The sequence below is a fragment of the Oryctolagus cuniculus genome, chromosome 7 (assembly GCF_964237555.1).
Source record: "Oryctolagus cuniculus chromosome 7, mOryCun1.1, whole genome shotgun sequence".
Classification (NCBI taxonomy): Eukaryota; Metazoa; Chordata; class Mammalia; order Lagomorpha; family Leporidae; genus Oryctolagus; species Oryctolagus cuniculus.
The window spans coordinates 81,064,570-81,083,552 of NC_091438.1; the positions used below are offsets into that span (position 1 = coordinate 81,064,570).

Consider the following 18,983-nt stretch of genomic DNA (forward strand, 5'->3'; position numbering starts at 1 on the left):
ACTTTTTGGGTTTACAAGTTGTCCACAAATCGTTAAAAAAAAAAAAAAAAAAAAAAAAAGCAGGGCATGTGTAAATGTATCGAGGTGATGGCGCCGGCAGGTTGGCAGTGCTGTGCACACTGCACTCATGTCTAGTCCACGCAGCATCTTAGGGCCCTGTCCAACACTCTTCGGAAGCCAGCCCATACCGTCCGGAAATGGGACGGATGCTCAGGGCCTCCCGGCCTCGGTCCTGTAGGAAGTGTGTGACCAAGCCAGGACGGCTGCTCCCTTTACCTGTGATTCTCCATCCCTCTCCCCGTTCCCCTACAAAGAGGGCGTTAAATAGGGTCCTTGAAGCCTGCCTCTGGCAAAGGCCAGCGCCCCACAAAGATGGATTGGGTCTTAATTTTCACTCCAAGGAGCATGGGAACCTGAAAATGTTTCCTAACTGGGCTGCTACAAGTTTACAATGCTCCAGAAATTTGAGAGCACGAGAAGTTTGGCCCCAGCGGTCTGAAATATTCTCATTAGGACGTGGGCTAGGTGCCTGCTTCCTGCACAGCTAGGTGCCTGGCAAGGTTCATTAGGAACTGTCGGGACTCATACGGGCAAGCATGGTGGGGGAGGGAGCCGAGAGAGATCCGCGTGCCCACAGGGCACGTTCCGAGGTGCCAAAGAGGCCAATTCCATCCCCAACCAGCCCGTTGCCGGGAACCAGCTGGAAAACGGAATGATCGGTCAGCCTCGGTTTGGGACGAAGGCAGCGGTCATGGCCTCAACCGCTGGCCTAGACACCTGGCTTCTAGGGCCCGCCCGCCGGGCAAACCCGTCTCTGTGGTCTGCAGGTGAGCAAACCGTGGGGCTCATTCCAGACCTTCTCCTTCCTTTGCCTTCGCAAAAGTGGCTCGGGGGGCGGCGAGGGGAGAAGAGACCAGAAAGGACAGGCCCCGGGGTCTCGGGGATTTTCTCGGCAGCCAAGGACCGCGCTCGCCCCCGGCCGTGGCCGCGCTTTCTGCCCGCGTGCCCCCTCCCCCCGCCCCGGTCCACAGAACCTGCCGCGGCCGCGCCGCGCTTCGCGCCAGCCTGGGGTCCCTGGCGCGGACGCCGGGGCGAGCGAGGCATGGGTGGGGTAGGGGTAGGCAGGCTCCTGAGCCGTAGCAGCCGCTGGCTCCGGAGACCACAGTCCGCTGCCGGTCCCGGAGCCGGGAGGAGGCAGCGACGGGACCGAGGCGGGGCGAGTCCTGGCCCCGCGCGCCTAGCGGACTGAGCCTGCTGGCCCGCTGCGGGCCGCCCCTCTCCATCCCTCCTTGGCTCCCGCCCTTACCTCTGGGCGCGAGGGTGCCGGCTGGAGAGGGTGCTGGGTGGCGGCGAGCTGGCTCCTGCTGGGGCTCAGCGGCGGCCAGCGACGGCGGGGTCGCCGGCAGGGCCGCTGCTCATGGCTTGGCGCGCCCGGAGCACTGCGGCCGGGGCCACGGCGGCGCCTCCCTCCTCGTCCTCTTCGCGGGCTCCGAGCCGGGACGCAGCTAACGCCCCAGCCCCGCAGCCCTCCTCCCCTCCGCCTCCCCGGCCGCGGACGGAGCCGCCCCGCGCCTCCAGCGCCGCCCCGCGCGCAGCCGGGCCAGCGGCAGCCAGCGCCGCCCAGCGCCCGGCCCCGGGGTCGCCGCCACCGCCCGGCGAGCGGAGTCGGCCGTGCCAGCCCCGCTGTGACGCAGGCCGCGCTGCCCGGGAACTTCCTCCCCTGCGGAGACCACCCGGCGCCGTCCGGGACCGGCCAGCGGGGCTGCTCGTCGGCCGCTGGGGGCTTTGTTCAGGACGAGGAAAGAAGTCCTGGCGCCGGGCGGCCACCGGTCCGGGGCCGCCTCTGAGACGCCCACCTGGCGGGCTGTGTCCGCGGCCCGGCGGTGTCTGATAGCTCCTCCACCACTCATCCCTGACAATGAGCGGACAACTCGTGGCTTCTGTGCGCGCAGCGCCTGCTCCGTTACCGCAGCTCCTCCCCTGGGTGAGTTAGAGGGGAGCAGCCAACGCTAAAAATAGCCCTCTGGGAACTCCTCGGAAGACCCGGGTCAGGATGGTGATAGCCCCTCTGCCTAGGAATCCAAGGGCCCCCATAAGAACAGTGGGCAGGGGAGGCCGGGATGCACTGAGCGAGACGCAGAAGGAGCAGGTCAAAAGCCAGTGTGCCTGGACCAAGAAGCGCCTGAGCCGCCTGCCAGCCGAGCCTCCTCTCGGGCTGGAATCCCCATCTGCACCCCGAGACCGCCAGACAGGCTCCCTGCTCGGTGTGTAAAGCTGCAGGTTCCAGCGAGGCTCAGTTTGCAGGCTCCGCCTACAGTCTCGCGTCCCGCCTAACGGAGTTGACGGTGGACACCCAACCCACCTGCTGCTTAGGGTGTGGGGGAGGGGTCCTTTCGCCTGTACTGCTCAGAACCCTGCCCCGCCGTCTCCTGGTTCCCTCGCCCAATGTCAGGATGGAAAAGCAAACTGGCGGCTTGAAAGTTTGGCAGCTCTGTGTACGGAAAACCTTCTGCCCAGGGAAAAAAGGTACAGACAAGATTGCTAAGTAATACGAGTCTTGTGGGAGTGCCTTAGCGGTACTAAAAACTGAAGTGTTCCTCTGCTGTAGCAGTCTGCGGAAGACGATGCAAGCGAGCCGAGAAACTGAAAGACAACCCGTGCTCCTTGGCCGGTCGGTCTGCTCTCACACAGCAGCCTCCAGGAAGCACTCACCTCTTTCACCTCATTTCTCCCCTCAAGCCAAAAGGAAAGGAAGTTTGTCCAGAGGTTGTTCTCTTGGGCTTTTTGATTACTTTTCTCTTGCTCTCCCATTAAAATACTACACTTTTCCTGATTACGGTGCTGACAACTTTAAACCCTCTTAGGCCTTAGGAGATGACTCTAAGACCAGTTTTCATTAACCCAGATCAAGACAAAAATCTAAGGTGAAGCTTTCCTCCTAGTCAGCAGATGGAAAAATTCCTGGAGAGTCTCTAAGGAAAGAGGCAGAGGCTGCCTGTAGCAATTTACTGAAAATTTCAAGTACCTTGTAAGACATCCAGTAGATGCAGTAATATTCTCTGAGATAGCTCCAGCTCTCAAATAGCTGACACTCAGCAAGTACTATGGGCACGAACTTCCAAGGGCCTTATTCTCAAGTGCTTTCTGAGTGCACCTTATCCCCTTTGGACCAGTGGCACCACAAGCTTAGGCATCCCTGAGATGCTTCCCTTGCTACACAATGCCCAGGAACCCTGGACTTCGGACTCAGGTGAACCAGGATAAAGCTTTGCTTTTCCTGGTTAAATGTAGGAATATTCCTGTTCCTTTCGACTTTTCCTGCATCACCAGTATTATAGGGGTAGTTTTACAGGGTGCTGTGAGAATTAGATAACATGTGTAAAGCTCCAAGGGCTGTTCCCAAAGACTTTGTAAGGACTCAAATGATATCTGCTATTGCCTTGAAAGTAAAAGAAACAGAAACAGTGAGATAAAATTTGGAAATACAGAATATGAATGCTCTGCAAGTGGAGTCTCCCCTCAGCTTATTGCAAAACTTTTGGTTACTCAGCGCCTGCCTTTTTATAGAGGAAACTGGACAATTCTAACGTATGTACAGAGGTGATTCATATGCACATTGAAGTTTGAGAGTTACTCCTCTAAAATCCACTATGACGTTTCACTTTTACCCAGATTTTTAAGCTAGAATTTCATATTTTTTGTTGGGCTTCCAGAGTAAGTTCCCACATTCGGACTCCACATAGATACATGGTTAATTAACCATGTACTGGTTGGCAATAAGAGGCAAAAATAGGTGTTTCTGGGCAATGCAGGGCCACAGTAAGGGGGTTGCAGTGATACAAATCTGGGCTCAAACCCTGCATCACGAGCTATGCAAACTGAGCCTCTTAATCCTTGAACTTCAGTGTCATCATCTGTGTACTGGAACATAGCTCCTCTCTCGGGTTGTAGCAAGACTTGCAGAGAATGTCTGCAATCCCCCTAGCAGGTTGTGTGGAAATGATAATTAGGTTACATTGTTGTTTTGTTGTTAGCTACAAGAAACCCAGGCCCGACTGTATCATTTCTTGAAGGTATAATTTAAAAGGCCTTTCTCTGGGAAGCTTCTGCAGGTTGCAGACAAGTGTAATTCTGCCTTCCTTGTGCCCCACTGCTTAGTTGAGCCCCTATTTCAGCGCTCACTGCTGTATGCTATCATTTACCTCTTTGCGTGTCTGTGTTGCTCCCAGGTCTGCGAGCCTCTGCGGTGCAGGCAGGGACTGTATCTTTATTCACCTCTACATCCATCAGCAGCACCTAGCACAGGACCTGGTATTACATGTTGAAAGAATGTGTTTCAAGATTCAAATCAATTTTTTGTATTGCTTCTAACTTTCAATATAACTCATGGTGCATGCTCTAAAACCTGAGCCCTTTAGCTCATAGAGAATTTATATTAAAGTTATGAATTATATAGATGTGTATGCATAAACCTTGTTCTTTAACTGCTGGGATCATCCTTTTTTAAAGATTTATTTTATTTATTTAAAAGACAGAGTTACAGAGAGAGGTAGAGATAGAGACAGAGAGAAAGGTCTTTCATCCATAGTTCACTCCCCAAATGGCTACAGTGGCCAGAGCCAACCCAATCCAAAGCCAGGAGCCAGGAGCTTCTTCCGGGTCTCCCATGTGGGTGCAGGGTCCCAAGGACTTGGGCCATCTTCTACTGCTTTTCCAGGCTATAGCAGAGAGCTGGATCAGAAGTGGAGCAGCCAGGACTTGATCCGGCACTCGTGTGGGATGCTGGTGCTGCAGGCCTGGGCTTTAGACCAATGTGCCACAGCACTGGCCCCTAGGAATGTTCTTTAAGACATACCTGCTGTTCTTGTTTTGTTTTGTATTGAATGCCAGTTGATCTTGCCTAGTAATCATGAAAATAAAAATTTAAATTCTGAAACCCAACCACCAGCACGGTTTTACTCTGCATTCCCCGTGCACCCTGTGCACATCTGCTCCCCCAAACCATGGTGAGGTTTGTGGGAAGGAACTCAATTAACAGAAAAGATTGTTGTTTTAAGTTTCAGCTGTTAACACTTTTGCAACCATTAGCACTTTCCAAGTTAATAGCTACAAGATAAAATCCACCTTTAACAACAGTTTTGAAATCCTTGACTGTAATGCCATTGAAAATGCTAAAATGAGAGCAGGTGTTTAGCTTGATGGTCAAGACCCAGCATCCCGAATTGGAGTGCCTTGGTTCAATTCCCAGCTCTGGTTCCTGACTCCAGCTTCATACTTCTGCAGACTTGGGAAGGCAGTGATGACGGCTTAAGAAATTGGGTTCCTGCTATCCGTAAGGGAGACCTGGATTGTATTCCCAGCTCCCAGCTTCACCCTGGCCCCTTGCCATTGTGGCGTTTGGGGAATGAACCTGCAGGTGGGAGCATTGCATATTCTCTCTCTTTCCTCTCAGGTTTAAAACAAAACTAACAGCACAAAGTTAAGATAGGTAGAATAAAATCTTCCCTAGAAAACATTTTTTTTCCAGCAGGAAGTTTCTTGGGAGGTGACATGATCACTTGAATTTGTACCAGAGGAGACAGTGGCACCAAGGACTTAAAAACAGGAAACTATAAAACTTTGGATCAAATTCTCCTAAAATCAGAATTTAGATATTTTGCCCCCACCTGCACCCCAGACAGAAGTATTTGGTCCCATTAACTTGTTAAGTTTTCTTTGGAAATAATAATAATGAATAATCACTCACGAGGTTCATATTGTGAGCTGTTGTATGTGCATCATTTCATTTAACAACCATAGCTGTTCATTAAATTGGCACCATTATTTTCTCCTATTGACAGAGGGGCAGATGAAGGCCCATTACACTCAGGTAGCTTGCCAAAGATCCCATGCCCAGTAAATGGAAGAGTTACAATTTGGACCTAGGCAAGTCTTTTTTCAGAGTTCACATGCTTAAGTTGTACTCAATTCTATGGATGAATGAAAAATTTGTTTTTATATTGAGCCCATCAAGTAGGGTTAATAACATTTTTCAGTAGTTTTTGAAATTGCATTGATTTGCACTTTTCCAGTGTACACACATCCCTCAAGTACCTTTGTGAAGTGGTTTTATAACTTATTGAGAAGCACTTTATGAATGAAAACTAACTTCTTAGTGAAAGATCATAAAGTGTCTATGTCTCTGGGTTTAGTCAACATGAAGTAGTCTGGGCAGAATGCCTTATTCTTAGATTTTGTTCACATAGGTCAATGATAAGTAACTTTCACATATATGTGTGTTGGTATGTGCAGTTATGCTGTGCTATAAGAAATACATATAGGTCTTAGCCCATAGTTACTGGCTCATAGCTCCTGAAACTCTTGTGATTTCCTGTGATTACAGCTATAGGAATATCTCTTGTTATAATATTTGGATTTTTGTTCTCAGTTCCTGAAATAGCTCCAAAGCAATACAGGTGGAGGAAGAGTCTTTTGTTATTGCTCACCAGCCCCTTTCAACTGCACCTGTGAAGGAGGTGACTTTTGGAAAGCACCTAGGTAAGTGGGTGGAGTCTGGTTGCCAGGACCCAAGCAAGGGATTGGGAGGTTGGAACTTTCAGCCCCACCTGCATCTCCTAGGAGGGGAGAGGGACTACAGATGGACATAATCACCAATGTCAATGATTTCATCAGTCGTGCCCATGTACTGACATGTACATAGAAACCCAGAAAGCTGGGGTCTGGAGAGCTCCCGAATGGTAAACAGGAACACACCATTGTGCTAGTCGGGTGGTGCACCGCCAAGCTCCATGTACTCAGACCCTTCTGGATCTTGCCCCTTGTCTCTCTTCGCCTGTCTGTCCATTTGTACCCTTTAACATGTTCTTTGCAAGAAACCAGTAATCTAGAAAGTAAACATTCTTACTGAGTTCTGTGGGACATTTTAGCAAATGATTCAATCTGAGAAAGGATTTGTACCCCAGTGGCACAGAAGCGATGGTTTCCTGGAAGCCCAATGCTTGTGACTGGCGTCTAAAGTTGGGAGGGGTAGCAGAACAGACTTGTGGGACTGGGCTCTTAGCCAGTGAAATTTGATGCTGTCTCCAGGTAGACATTGTTTCACAGTGGAGTCAAATTATAGGACATACAGTTGGTGTCTGCTGGAAAATTAAATTGAATTGTGGCTAAAACTCCATGTATTTGGTGCCTAAAAGAGTTGGTGTGAATCATAAAGAAGAAACACAAGTTTTTTCCTATACCACATATAAGTTTAAAAAGTTAGCTTGCCATGCTCAGGAATTGTTTGGTTTTCTTGCACTTCTGCAGCACGGCTGGAACTGCACTACTAGGTAGTAGTTGCTCACTGTTCTTTATGATTTATTCAGCAACTATACCCACTGTTTTAAGAACTTTACAAGTATAAACGCATTAATTAAATCTGCAAATGACTGTCTCTATCCCTTCTTCTAAAGACATTATAACATTCTGAAATGATTTTGAACTTATTTAAAAAAAAATACATTCCTACGTATCTCCTAAGGAAGGTAATCCTTTTCTCACAGGACTCAAAATTTTCAGTATTTTTCTAACACCATATATTATGCATACTAATGTACCATAGACAAGATGAAATCAGGTGCGTTCAGGGTGGTATGGCCACAGGCAAATACTACTGTACCATAGAATCTCTCAGATCACAGCTTAATATTGAATTGCTTCAAATTTCGGTGGCATCAGCCCTTACAAAGCACCTAATTTTATGCCCAAGGAACTGTTTCTTTCTTTTGACCATAAAATGCCCTCTCTCTGAGGTACAAAGATCGCTGGCTCAGGAAACCTTACCAGGGTAGTGAAATTGAAGATGCTTCTTGTTACTCACATAAGCCTGCCTCTTGGAGAATTATCATGGACAGTGCTTTGTATATTTAGGAAAGGCTGCAACCATTCCCTGTTATAGCCATCATTCATATCTATCACCTAATGCATTTTCTTGAGTCTTTTTGGGATTACCTTCTTCTTTTTTTAAAAAAAAATTTATTTATTTAAAAGACAGAGTGACAGAGAGGGAGAGACTGAGAGAGCAATCTTCCAGTCACTGGTTCGCTCATCAAATGGCCCAACAGCCATAACTGGGCCAAGCTGAATCCAGAAAACAGAAACTCCATCTTGGTCTTCCATGTGGGTGGCAGGGTCCCAAGTTCTGGGCCAGCTTCCAGTGCCTTCCAGGTGCATGAGCAGGGAGAGATTCAAGCTTGTCTTCTCAGTATCAGTGGTAGTGATTATTAGTGGTCTTTTTCATTGCCTTCATTGCAAAGAACACACACTAGTATTAATCAGACCTGGATTTCAGCTGTGGCCTTTTCATTGGCTAACTTTTTACTTGGACCAAATCTTTTCATATCTTGGTATCCTCATCTTAAAATGGAGTTGTGGTGGATCATTTCTTTTCTTTCTTTTTTTTTCTAATATAGGAGGCTGAGTGAGTAATGGTCTATGCTTTAAGATCACCTATTCGGCCGGCGCCGCGGCTCACTAGGCTAATCCTCCGCCTAGCGGCGCCGGCACACCGGGTTCTAGTCCCGGTCGGGGCGCCGGATTCTGTCCCGGTTGCCCCTCTTCCAGGCCAGCCCTCTGCTGTGGCCAGGGAGTGCAGTGGAGGATGGCCCAGGTGCTTGGGCCCTGCACCCCATGGGAGACCAGGAGAAGCACCTGGCTCCTGGCTCCTGCCACCGGATCGGCGCGGTGCGCCGGCCGCAGCGCGCCGGCCGCGGCGGCCATTGGAGGGTGAACCAACGGCAAAGGAAGACCTTTCTCTCTGTCTCTCTCTCTCACTGTCCACTCTGCCTGTCAAAAAAAAAAAAAAAAAAAATCACCTATTCTTCAAATTCTTCAATGAAATTGGATGATGGGAAGTATTCTTTTTTTTTTTTTTTTTGACAGAGTGGACAGTGGACAGAGAGAGAGACAGAGAGACAGAGAGAAAGGTCTTCCTTTTTTTGCCGTTGGTTCACCCTCCAATGGCCGCCGCGGCCAGCGCGCTGCGGCCGGCGCACCACGCTGATCCGAAGGCAGGAGCCAGGTGCTTCCTCTGGTCTCCATGTGGTGCAGGGCCCAAGCACTTGGGCCATCCTCCACTGCACTCCCAGGCCACAGCAGAGAGCTGGCCTGGAAGAGGGGCAGCCGGGACAGAATCCGGCGCCCCGACCGGGACTAGAACCTGGTGTGCCGGCGCCGCTAGGCAGAGGATCATTTCTTATGGCTTATTCAGTACTAAAATTTTACACAAAGATCTTATATTGATTCATATGTATTCTCCCTACATTTCCATCAGTATTGGATATAATCACTGCATTTAATCCAGGAAGCAGGAAGGCACCCATTGCTACTAGTAGCCATCAATAGGAAATCTGTTTAGACTAGTGCAGGCCAATCAGCCAGTTTCTTCCCAAAGTACCATTGTTTTCCACCATTTGCTGCCTGTGATAAAGAGCAATTCCTGGCTGGCGCCGTGGCTCAACAGGCTAGTCCTCCAACTTGAGGCGCCGGCACACCAGGTTCTAGTTCCAGTCGGCGCTCCGGATTCTGTCCCGGTTGCCCCTCTTCCAGGCCAGCTCTCTGCTGTGGCCTGGGAGTGCAGTGGAGGATGGCCCAAGTGCTTGGGCCCTGCACCCACATGGGAGACCAGGAGAAGCACCTGGCTCCTGCCATCAGATCAGCGCAGTGCGCTGATCGCAGCACGCCAGCCGAGGCGGCCATTGGAGGGTGAACAAACGGCAAAAAGGAAGACCTTTCTCTGTCTCTCTCTCTCTCTCACTGTCCACTCTGCCTGTCAAAAAATTTAAAAAAAAAGAGCAGTTCCTCTCCCTAGGCATTTCCAAGCAGCTTCAGTAGATCTCTACCTCCTGAGATATCCTGAAAAAAATGGGATCTGCCATCCAAGTTGTATAAGGAACATTAGATCCCTATTGGAGTGCTTAAGGCTATGAGAACCTCTGCATTATTAATGCTTGTTTAACTTTGCTGAACCTGGCATTTTTCTAACTTCTTTTGACCATGGAACTATTTCTTTTGTCATATCTATCAATATTTTAAGAAGAATAAATTAGCTTGTAATAGAATATTTTGATTTTGACTAAAGTTAAAGACTGCAGAATTTTTCTCTTTGTAAAGAGTGTGATTATAGGTTCTATTAACTGATTTAATGAATGTCTACTAAGATAAGCCCATCTACTAGATAGTTTTTCAGCTATTTTCCTTACAAACATCTGCCATAATAGTGTTTTTCCTCTTTAATAGGACAAAGAGCACCTGTTCTCACCAGTAGTAGTGTAGCCTTTTCCCTCTACACTGAGGAATACTTCCCTTACTTTGACACTTTCATATTAGCCTCTGGGTTCTACGACATACTTTTAGAAATATATGGCTGAAGGCCGGCGCCCCAGCTCACTAGGCTAATCCTCCGCCTTGCGGCACTGGCACACCAGGTTCTAGTCCCGGTCAGGGCGCCGGATTCTGTCCCGGTTGCCCCTCTTCCAGGCCAGCTCTCTGCTGTGGCCTGGGAGCGCAGTGGAGGATGGCCCAAGTGCTTGGGCCCTGCACCCCATGGGAGACCAGGAGAAGTACCTGGCTCCTGCCATCAGATCAGCGCAGTGTGCCGGCCACAGCGGCCATTGGAGGGTGAACCAACGGCAAAGGAAGACCTTTCTCTCTCTCTGTCTCTCTCTCTCACTGTCCACTCTGCCTGTCAAAAAAATGAAAAAAAAAAGAAATATATGGCTGAAGTGGTGTAGGACAAACATATATTCTGAGCTCTCAAAAGGCATAACATGGAATAGTTTACTTATTGATAAATACTGGAAGACAATTCTTCATGGGACTGTAGTGTTTCTGTATATGTGTGTATTGTACAGACTTGAAAGATAATGTCTCTGGGGCCAGCACTGTGGTGTAGTGGGTGAAGCAACACCAACAGTGCCAGCATCCCATATGGGCGCCTGTTTGAGTCTCGGCTGCTCCACTTCTGATCCAGCTCTCTACTGTGGCCTGGGAAAGCAGTGGAAGATGGCCCAAGTCCTTGGGCCCCTGCACCCATGTGGGAGACCTGTTATGCTGGTAGTAGTACATTTTCTTTTATCTCTGACCCAGGAGTCTCATGTCTTTTACTAGAATCCAAGAAAGTGTGGCAAGCTAATTTTTTTGCTTCCAAGGAGAACAAAATCCTAGATCTACCACATCTCTTAACTAAAACTAGCTTTTTCCTCTCTGGTATTTGGACCTCAGTAGTCTATCTTGGTATTCTTCTCTATTCTCTTTCCCTGAATCGTCCCTGACTTAGGAACATTCTCTCCATGAATGTTTTCCTAGACCCTTTGCAGCATTGTTAGCCTTCCATCCTTGTTTCTGAGGGAGAGTCAGTAGAAGGCTCTTAGAAGCGATACAGTACTATTATGGGTTTACAAAGAAAAGGCAGCATGGATTTGTGTCCAGTATGATTTTCATTAAGATGATTAGAGAATATTTTATATTCCTGTATTTTTAAAAATGATTTTTAAAGTGAGTAATCAATGACAGTTACTATGTTTCATTAAAGGACAGATTGTGTGTGTGTGTGTATGTGTATACTTCTGAGTTAATTGCACAGATTGCTTCTAAAATAAATATACAAAAAGGAAAAAGTTAGAGTTCAAGTAAAATGAACTGCTTCATGTGTCAAAAGGAGAGCATTTATCCCAGTATGAAAATTGCTTGTGGTCTCATTTTAGAGACTGAAAACATCCTGATCTTATAAATGTCTCCAATATTCTTCAACTTGTGATGTGCTCCAGACAATAGGCTATTTACATATGGTCTGATATCATTTCCTACTAAGTGTTCACTTTATTGGCTAAATCAGAACTAAACATGCTTTCTGTAATAAAGCCACTGACCAATTGGTTTGAAAACATTTTTTATTAAAAATTTTCCTGGGCTTTAAAATTTAACAGTGATTAGTTTGGGAGCAACCCAGTCTGGAATTTTATGAGAGATAGACTGCTGACAACTTCCTGCAATGATTTGAATGATCCAAACAAGGTAGCCAGTTAACATTTATTGAGGACCTACTCTATGGCAGGCATGGCTTTAACCATATTACATGTATGATTTCATTTCATCTATGTAACAATGTGATGAACAGATGTTATTACTATCCCCACTCCATAGATGGGGAATCAGAGACACAGGTAATGTCATTTGCGCAAAGTCAGGACCCACAGCAGAACCCAGGCAGCAAGATTATAAGAAACACATTTTTTTTTTTTTACAGGCAGAGTGGACAGTGAGAGAGAGAGACAGAGAGAAAGGTCTTCCTTTTGCCATTGGTTCACCCTCCAATGGCCGCCACGGCTGGCGTGCTGCGATCTGCGCACCGCGCTGATCTGATGGCAGGAGCCAGGTGCTTATCTTGGTCTCCCATGGGGTGCAGGGCCCAAGCACTTGGGCCATCCTCCACTGCACTCCCAGGCCACAGCAGAGAGCTGACCTGGAAGAGGGGCAACTGGGACAGAATCTGGCACCCCGACTGGGACTAGAACCGGGGGTGCCGGCGCTGCAAGGCGGAGGATTAGCCTAGTGAGCCATGGCGCCAGCAGAAGCACACTCTTATCACTCCCTTCTGTCTTATAACACAATATCAGACTTTGAAACACTGCTGGAAAATGGAAAATGTCATTTTTTTCTGGAATGCTAGAGAGAAATAAACATAAATTACCTTGCTTCTCTGGAGTTTTGTACCTGTATTCCCTCCCTAGATGTGATGTTGTGTTCTTCTTTTCTCTGGGGTGTATTTCAGGACCATAGAGATTGAACTGGTGTCCATCAGCAGGCCATGTAGCCTGGGACAGGAGATACTGTGTACCCTAAGGCAGTAGGGAGACAATCTAGTTAAGCCACTTTGAAATAAAGGTTCCAATAAGGTTTTGATGTGCCTCAAACTCTTAACATAAGATGCTTTTGAAAAATCTTTTAATAACCTAGAACAAATATATACTAGATATTAGATATTGAGTGTTTATCTTTAAGTCTGTATCCAAAAAGGGAGGGAAAAACAATAATATTGTTAAAGTTGTTATCTCTTTACCTGGGCAAGCTTCCATTTTTCATCAGCAGGAGCGGTGTGACTGCTAGCCCTCCAATTGCCCAAATATCCCCGGGCCCCAGAGGGGCACATTGTGAGGCTGCCTGGCATCACATCACAATGCTTTTTCCTCACTCAGATTGGCAGCTCAACCTTTCCAGCCTCCCCAGGAGGGTGGAGGTGGAGAAAGGTGGTGGGCTTCTGGTGCTTTAAGGGGAAAGGAGTTTAAAAATCTTGGATGACTGTTTCTTAGGATGATGAGGAAGTCATTTAATCTGCAGCATATATAGATTGCTACCTAGCTTCTGGAATACCAAAAAGATTTGTGAAAATCAGTGATAGGAAGCTTTTACGCAAATTTCTCTGCAATGTTAGATCTGTTCAGTGTCTTGGATGATGAAAAGTGGTATGATACAGATCTCAGATGTAAAAGTGAGATGTACTTCTAGTGCCTCTTGCCACCATTTCTGCCAGAGAATGAGGGAGTCGTAATGGTCTTTGCTGAACACGTTTGTGGAGATGTGTGGGTGTTTATCGCTCTTCCTAGTAAGACTTTGAAGGACAAAATTGAATGTGGAACTTTGTGCCTTTATTTTCTAGAGTGAATCTAGATGTTTAAGAGAAGCAAATGTGAACCTGTCTTCTGACCTCTGTGAGACCTCAAGTAGGTGAAAAGAAGTACTGAAGGTCACTAACAGGGAAGTTGGATGTATCTGGACTTTAACCTGCAATTGCACGTTTTGTAACAGAACCAACATTTTTGGACAAAATCACCGTCCTGAACTTTGCAGTTGTTGGCTCCGAGGGAACCCTCTAAACAAATGTGTACGTGGCTCTGATGAGTTTGTTGTATTTGACCACCTCCTTGATTTTGTACACATTGTAAGACCACCCTCCATCTTCTTACTTCCCTTTGCTCATCTTTCTGCTGTCCTCCTATCCAAATTTTATTGGTGTTTATGTGTTCTCTTCAACTGCGAACTCCACAAGGTCTTTATAACCCTTTCATTCTATAAACTCTTTATTGTGGTCTCAACATCTGTGTCCCCCCACAACATTATGTTGAAACCCAGTCCCCAGTGTGCTGCCATTAAGAACGAGACAAATGGGTAGTCATAGGACAGGAGGGCTCCTCTGAATGAGGTTAGTGCTCTTAAAAAGAAACCAAAGGGAGTTTGTCCCTCCCTTTTGTCATGTGAGGATTCATCCAGAGGTACTACCTATGAAGAAGAGAAAAAGCCTCATCAGACAGCAAATCTTATTTGTTTGTTTTTTAAAGTCAGAATTATTAAAAAAAAAAAAAAAGGAGAGAGAGAATCTTATAATCGCTGGTTCACTCCCCAGACGGCCAGAATGTCCAGGGCTGGACCAGGCTGAAGCCAGGAGCCAGGAGCTTCTTCCAAGTCTCCCATGTGAGTGCGGAGCCCAAGCACTTGTACCATCCTCAGCTGCTTTCCCAGGCAGATTAGCAGGGAGCTGGATGGGAAGTTGAGTAACTGGGACTCGAACCAGTGCCCAGATGGGACACTGTTGCTGCTTTAGGTGGCTTTACCTGCTATGCCACAGTGCTGGCTGCAGATGCCAAGTCTACTGAAGCCTTCATCCTGGACTTCACAGCCTCCAGAAAGGGGTGGGGGGGACTGATGGATTTGTGTTATGAAGTACCAGTATAATTTGTCACAGAAGCTAGATAGACTAACACATGCTTTTTTTTTTTTTTTTCCACAGATAGAGTTAGACAGTGAGAGAGAGAGAGACAGAGAGAAAGGTCTTCCTTCCATTGTCTTCCTTCCATTGGTTCACCCCCAAAATGGCCGCTATGGCCAGAGCTATGCCAATCTGAAGCCAGGAGCCGGGTGCCTCCTCCTGGTCTCCCATGTGGGTACAGGGGCCCAAGCACTTGGGCCATCCTCCACTGCCTTCCCGGGCCACAGCAGAGAGCTGGACTGGAAGAGGAGCATCTGGGACTTGAACCCGGCACCCATATGGGATGCTGGCACCATAGGCGGAGGATTAACCAAGTGAGCCACGGTGCTGGCCCCAAGACATTCTTAAAATAATCATCTCTTTTATTGTCCACAGCTGTGAGAACTTGGACAAGGTGTTTAACTTTTCTAGGCCCAGGCCTCAGTTTCCCTATAGATAAATTGGGGAAAATTATAATAAAAAGGGGGAAGTTATAGCCTACTTTATAATGTGATTGTGAGAATTAGATGATTTAATATATGTAATGTCTGAGAGCCTAATGCAGTATAAGCATGTGAGAAATGTTAGTTTTACTAATATTCAATAGTAAATTATATTATTTATTAAAATATTTATGTATTTGAAAAAGAGAGAGAGAGAGAGAGAGGGGTCTTCCATCTGCTGGTTCATTCTCCAAATGGCCTCAGTGGTCAGGACTGGCCTAGGCCACAGTCAGGAGCTAGGAACTTCATCCAAGTTGCCCACATGGGTGCAGGGGCCAAAGCACTGGGGCTATCCTTTGCTGCTGTCAACACCAGACACATTGGCAGGGAGCTGGATTGGAAGTAGAGCAGCCAAGGCTTGAACTGACACCCATATGGGATCCTGATATTGCAGGTGGCTGCTTAACCTGTTATGCCACAATGCCAGCTTGATTGTTTATATTTGATTTTAGATTTATCTACTTACTTGCAAAGAAGAGTCTCTCTCTCTCTCTCTCTCTCTCTCTCTCTCTCACACACACACACACACACAGAGAGAGAGAGAGAGAGAGAGAGAGATCAAGAGGGAAGGACAGAGAGAAAAAAAGAGATCTTCCATCTGTTGGTTCACTCCTCAAATGCTTGCAATAGCCAGGGCTAATCTTGGTCAAACCAGGAGTCTGGAACTTCATCCAGGTCCACCATGTGACAGGAACCCAAGTGCTTGGGCAGTCATCCATGGCCTCTCAGGAGCATTAGCAGGAAGCTGGATGGGAAATGGAGGTGGGGCTTAATGCTGGGCACTCTGATGTGGAATGCAGGTGTCCCAAGCAGCAGTTTAATCTGTTACACCACAGTGCCCACGCAAGCACAGCACTTCCTTGAATTCTGTGAATTGTTTTAATGAATTGTTGAATCTGAGGGGATCATGAGAAACCTATGAATTTGTAGCCAGTTGGTCAGAAGTGTGGGTGGCCTGAGGACCTCCTGAGACATGTGGCTGGCAGTGAAGTGAGGTCAGTCTCATGGAGGACTTGGCCTCTAACCTTGGCACTTGTGGCGACTCCAGGTGGTTAGTGTGAAAACTGAGTTGAGGTGGAAACAGCAGAGGAATTCTTAAGTAGCCACTCTTGGAAGCAGCAGAAGCAGAACAAGTCATTGGAGCATGATTTTGGACAGCATGATTGTAGAGGGCAGACAATCTGACTTTCTAAAGGCCTCCCCAGGAGCCGAAAGCACTACTACTTCCTCTAACTTGCTTACACATAACCTGTGATTCTAGCAATGACTTCTGAGTCATCTGAAGGGAAGAGGAATCGAAATATTTTGACTAGTCTGGAGCAAGGTGCTCAGAATGCATTATGATCTACCCTCAGAATTCCATAGGGTTCTAATGGCTTATTCTGGCAGAAGATTACAGGAATGTCCTTTCCCACTGAGTTTCTCTGGAAACATTCTACCTAGGCAAGAGAACCAAGCTGATGAGTTACAAGTGAATGGGCATGTTAAGGATAGATTTCAACTGCAGTGCTGGTGCAGCAGGTTAAGCCACTGCAACCCATATGGGAGCTGGTTCGAATCCTGGATGCTCTACTTCCCATCCAGCACCCTGCTAATGCACCTGGGAAATCAGAGGAGGATGACTCAAGTGCTTGAGACCCTGCACCCACGGGGGAGATCCAGAAGAAGCTCCTGGCTCCTAGCTGCAGCCTGGCCCAGGCCCTGCTGTTGCAGCTATTTGGGGAGTGAACCAGAGGGTGGAAGATCTCTCTCTCTCTCTCTCTCTCTCTCTCAACTCTGCCTTTCAAATAAATAAAATAAATCTTTAAAAAAAGAGTTCAGTTGCTCTGCTCTGTCTACATCTTAGATAGCAGTTCTGAGAGAAATCCAGTTGTTGGTACTGGGAGTGGTGGTGTAGGGAGGGCAGGCACTGCCTATGTATTGCTCACTAAGCTGTCTGTTTCCAGTTTGAGCAGTAAAACATAGCAACAGAGGGAAAGAAAAGAGCTCACGAGGCATCGGGTACCCACTGGCCAGCAGGCTTGGAGTGAGTGCTTTTGCTTCTGTCAGCTTCTTTAATCCTCGCAGGCTCCCTGGGCGGCAGATACTATCCCACTTTGTAGACATTCAAACCATGGCTCCGCATTCCTCGGCCTCTCAGGGTTGTCTGAAGCACTCTCCCTTACTGCCTAGTGTCCAGTGTGAGGCCTCACTACTGCATGCCTGAGACACCGTTGGGTCTAAGAAAGCTAGCAAAGTTCATCTTTTCTCCCTCATCTTGCTAGGGGCTGGGAAGTCAGCAACTCTCTGGTTAGGCTACTCAGCTCCTGAACCCATATTCCCAGGGAAGCGGAGATTCCCACTTGGCAAAACAACACTGGAATCTTTTAGCAGCCTCCTACCTCAGCAAGATCTCCTTTAGGCAAATTGGTGCTACTTCTAGGGCAGGCAGGAACATGTCCTCATCACAGCTTCCAGGAGGAAGCCTTGGCACAGTGGCCCAGGGCACACTTCCTTGCGTCTTACAGAACACTAACCCCTGGCCTCCTGAGTTAACTCCATGTAGTTGTCCGTAACCATCAGTGACTCTTCAGCAAGAATCCTTCATGATGCACCTCCCCCTCCTGTCTTCCAGAAGACCTGTTCAAGGGCTCGGCGTGTGTGGGAACCACACTGGCAGGACGAGGCTGGGGGTCTGCTTTGCTGTCTATTTGTCACTAGTAAGGGAGCTGTCCCAGTATGGCTGGCCAGGGACCTGACATGGAGAGCCTGAAGGGTAGGGCCCAGTCCCTTGGTGGTGGAGCTCAAAGGAACAGGACAAGCACACTGACCTCCACAGTCCCACTCGGAGCCGGCAGGACAGGCAGCCATGACAGCGTCTCACCTGGGCCAACATGCCAAACGGCTTGTGGACTGGGTCCTGGGTTGTAGGCAGAGTGCAGCCACTGGCCGGAGAACAGCTCCAGATGAACACCCTCTCCCTCTCATTTCCTAAGGGCTCACTGCAGTTGATTTCCCATGGAAACAAGCAGAACTCTGTTTTAATCATGTGCCATTTTTAGTTCCTAATTTGTATGGGAACCTAGAGATACAGACATATGGTACATTCATTATCTCAGAAGGCTACAGCTGAAAGAAAAATAGTTAAAACCAATCTTAACACTGGAAACCTTGGGCAGATGCCTTTGTATTATTTTCCTTAATCTTAGAAACTGTCAGCAATCCTGCCAAAAGTGTCCTTTCTGTTGCAGCTCAGTCCTTCCAGCAGGATTTATAGCTGAACTGTGGTGTGTGTTTCCCCCACGCCGCATCACAGCCTGCCAGCTCTTGTGGTTGGGTTTCAGAGCCCACTCCTACCTCCCGAGGCTGCTTGAGAGTGGAATGCGCTCGAGGGTGGATGGGGCTAAGGAGTCACACAGACTTGAGTTCTGATCCTGACTCTTGATCTTACTAGTCTTGTGACTTGGGGCTAAACTGAGCTCCCTCATATTTCATTTTCTTCTTCTGAAAATCTCACTCCTTTCACAAATGTTTATTGACTATCTGTTTTATGCCAGATACTGTTTTAGGAACTGGGGAGGACGTGAACAAAACAGAATCCCTATGTCTGTGAGGGATCCTATTCACTGGGAAATAAATAATAGAGAAATAAGAAGATATCACATGCCAGCTGGTGTGGAGGTTATAGAGAACAACAGGACAGAGGAAAGGAGTTTCTGGTA

General features: G+C 47.7%; 1 protein-coding gene and 1 long non-coding RNA gene across 6 annotated transcripts in view; one reads left to right on the plus strand and one right to left on the minus strand.

The window, feature by feature from the left end:
* The window catches only part of LRRC8C (leucine rich repeat containing 8 VRAC subunit C), a 111,569-nt gene extending 93,404 nt beyond the window's left edge, over nt 1–18,165 (minus strand). For 2 of the 5 annotated variants that reach the window (XM_070078091.1, XM_051856270.2), the window contains exons 1-3: nt 13,097–13,179; nt 12,728–12,875; nt 4,203–4,308 (exon numbers count right to left, since the gene is read on the minus strand). The gene's annotated coding sequence lies outside the window, so the exon portion shown is untranslated. Of the gene's footprint in view, nt 1–1,306; nt 1,446–4,202; nt 4,309–12,727; nt 12,876–13,096; nt 13,180–18,145 lie in introns of those variants that run through there. The other 3 variants (XM_051856269.2, XM_002715871.5, XM_008264914.4) reach the window with 3 other exon arrangements.
* LOC103350126 (uncharacterized 35.5 kDa protein in transposon Tn4556) lies at nt 1,289–18,267 on the plus strand. The gene is made up of 3 exons (XR_011390584.1): nt 1,289–1,984; nt 6,428–6,537; nt 13,694–18,267. It is a non-coding gene; the product is annotated as an uncharacterized 35.5 kDa protein in transposon Tn4556 (long non-coding RNA).
* Nucleotides 18,268–18,983: the final 716 nt, after the last annotated feature.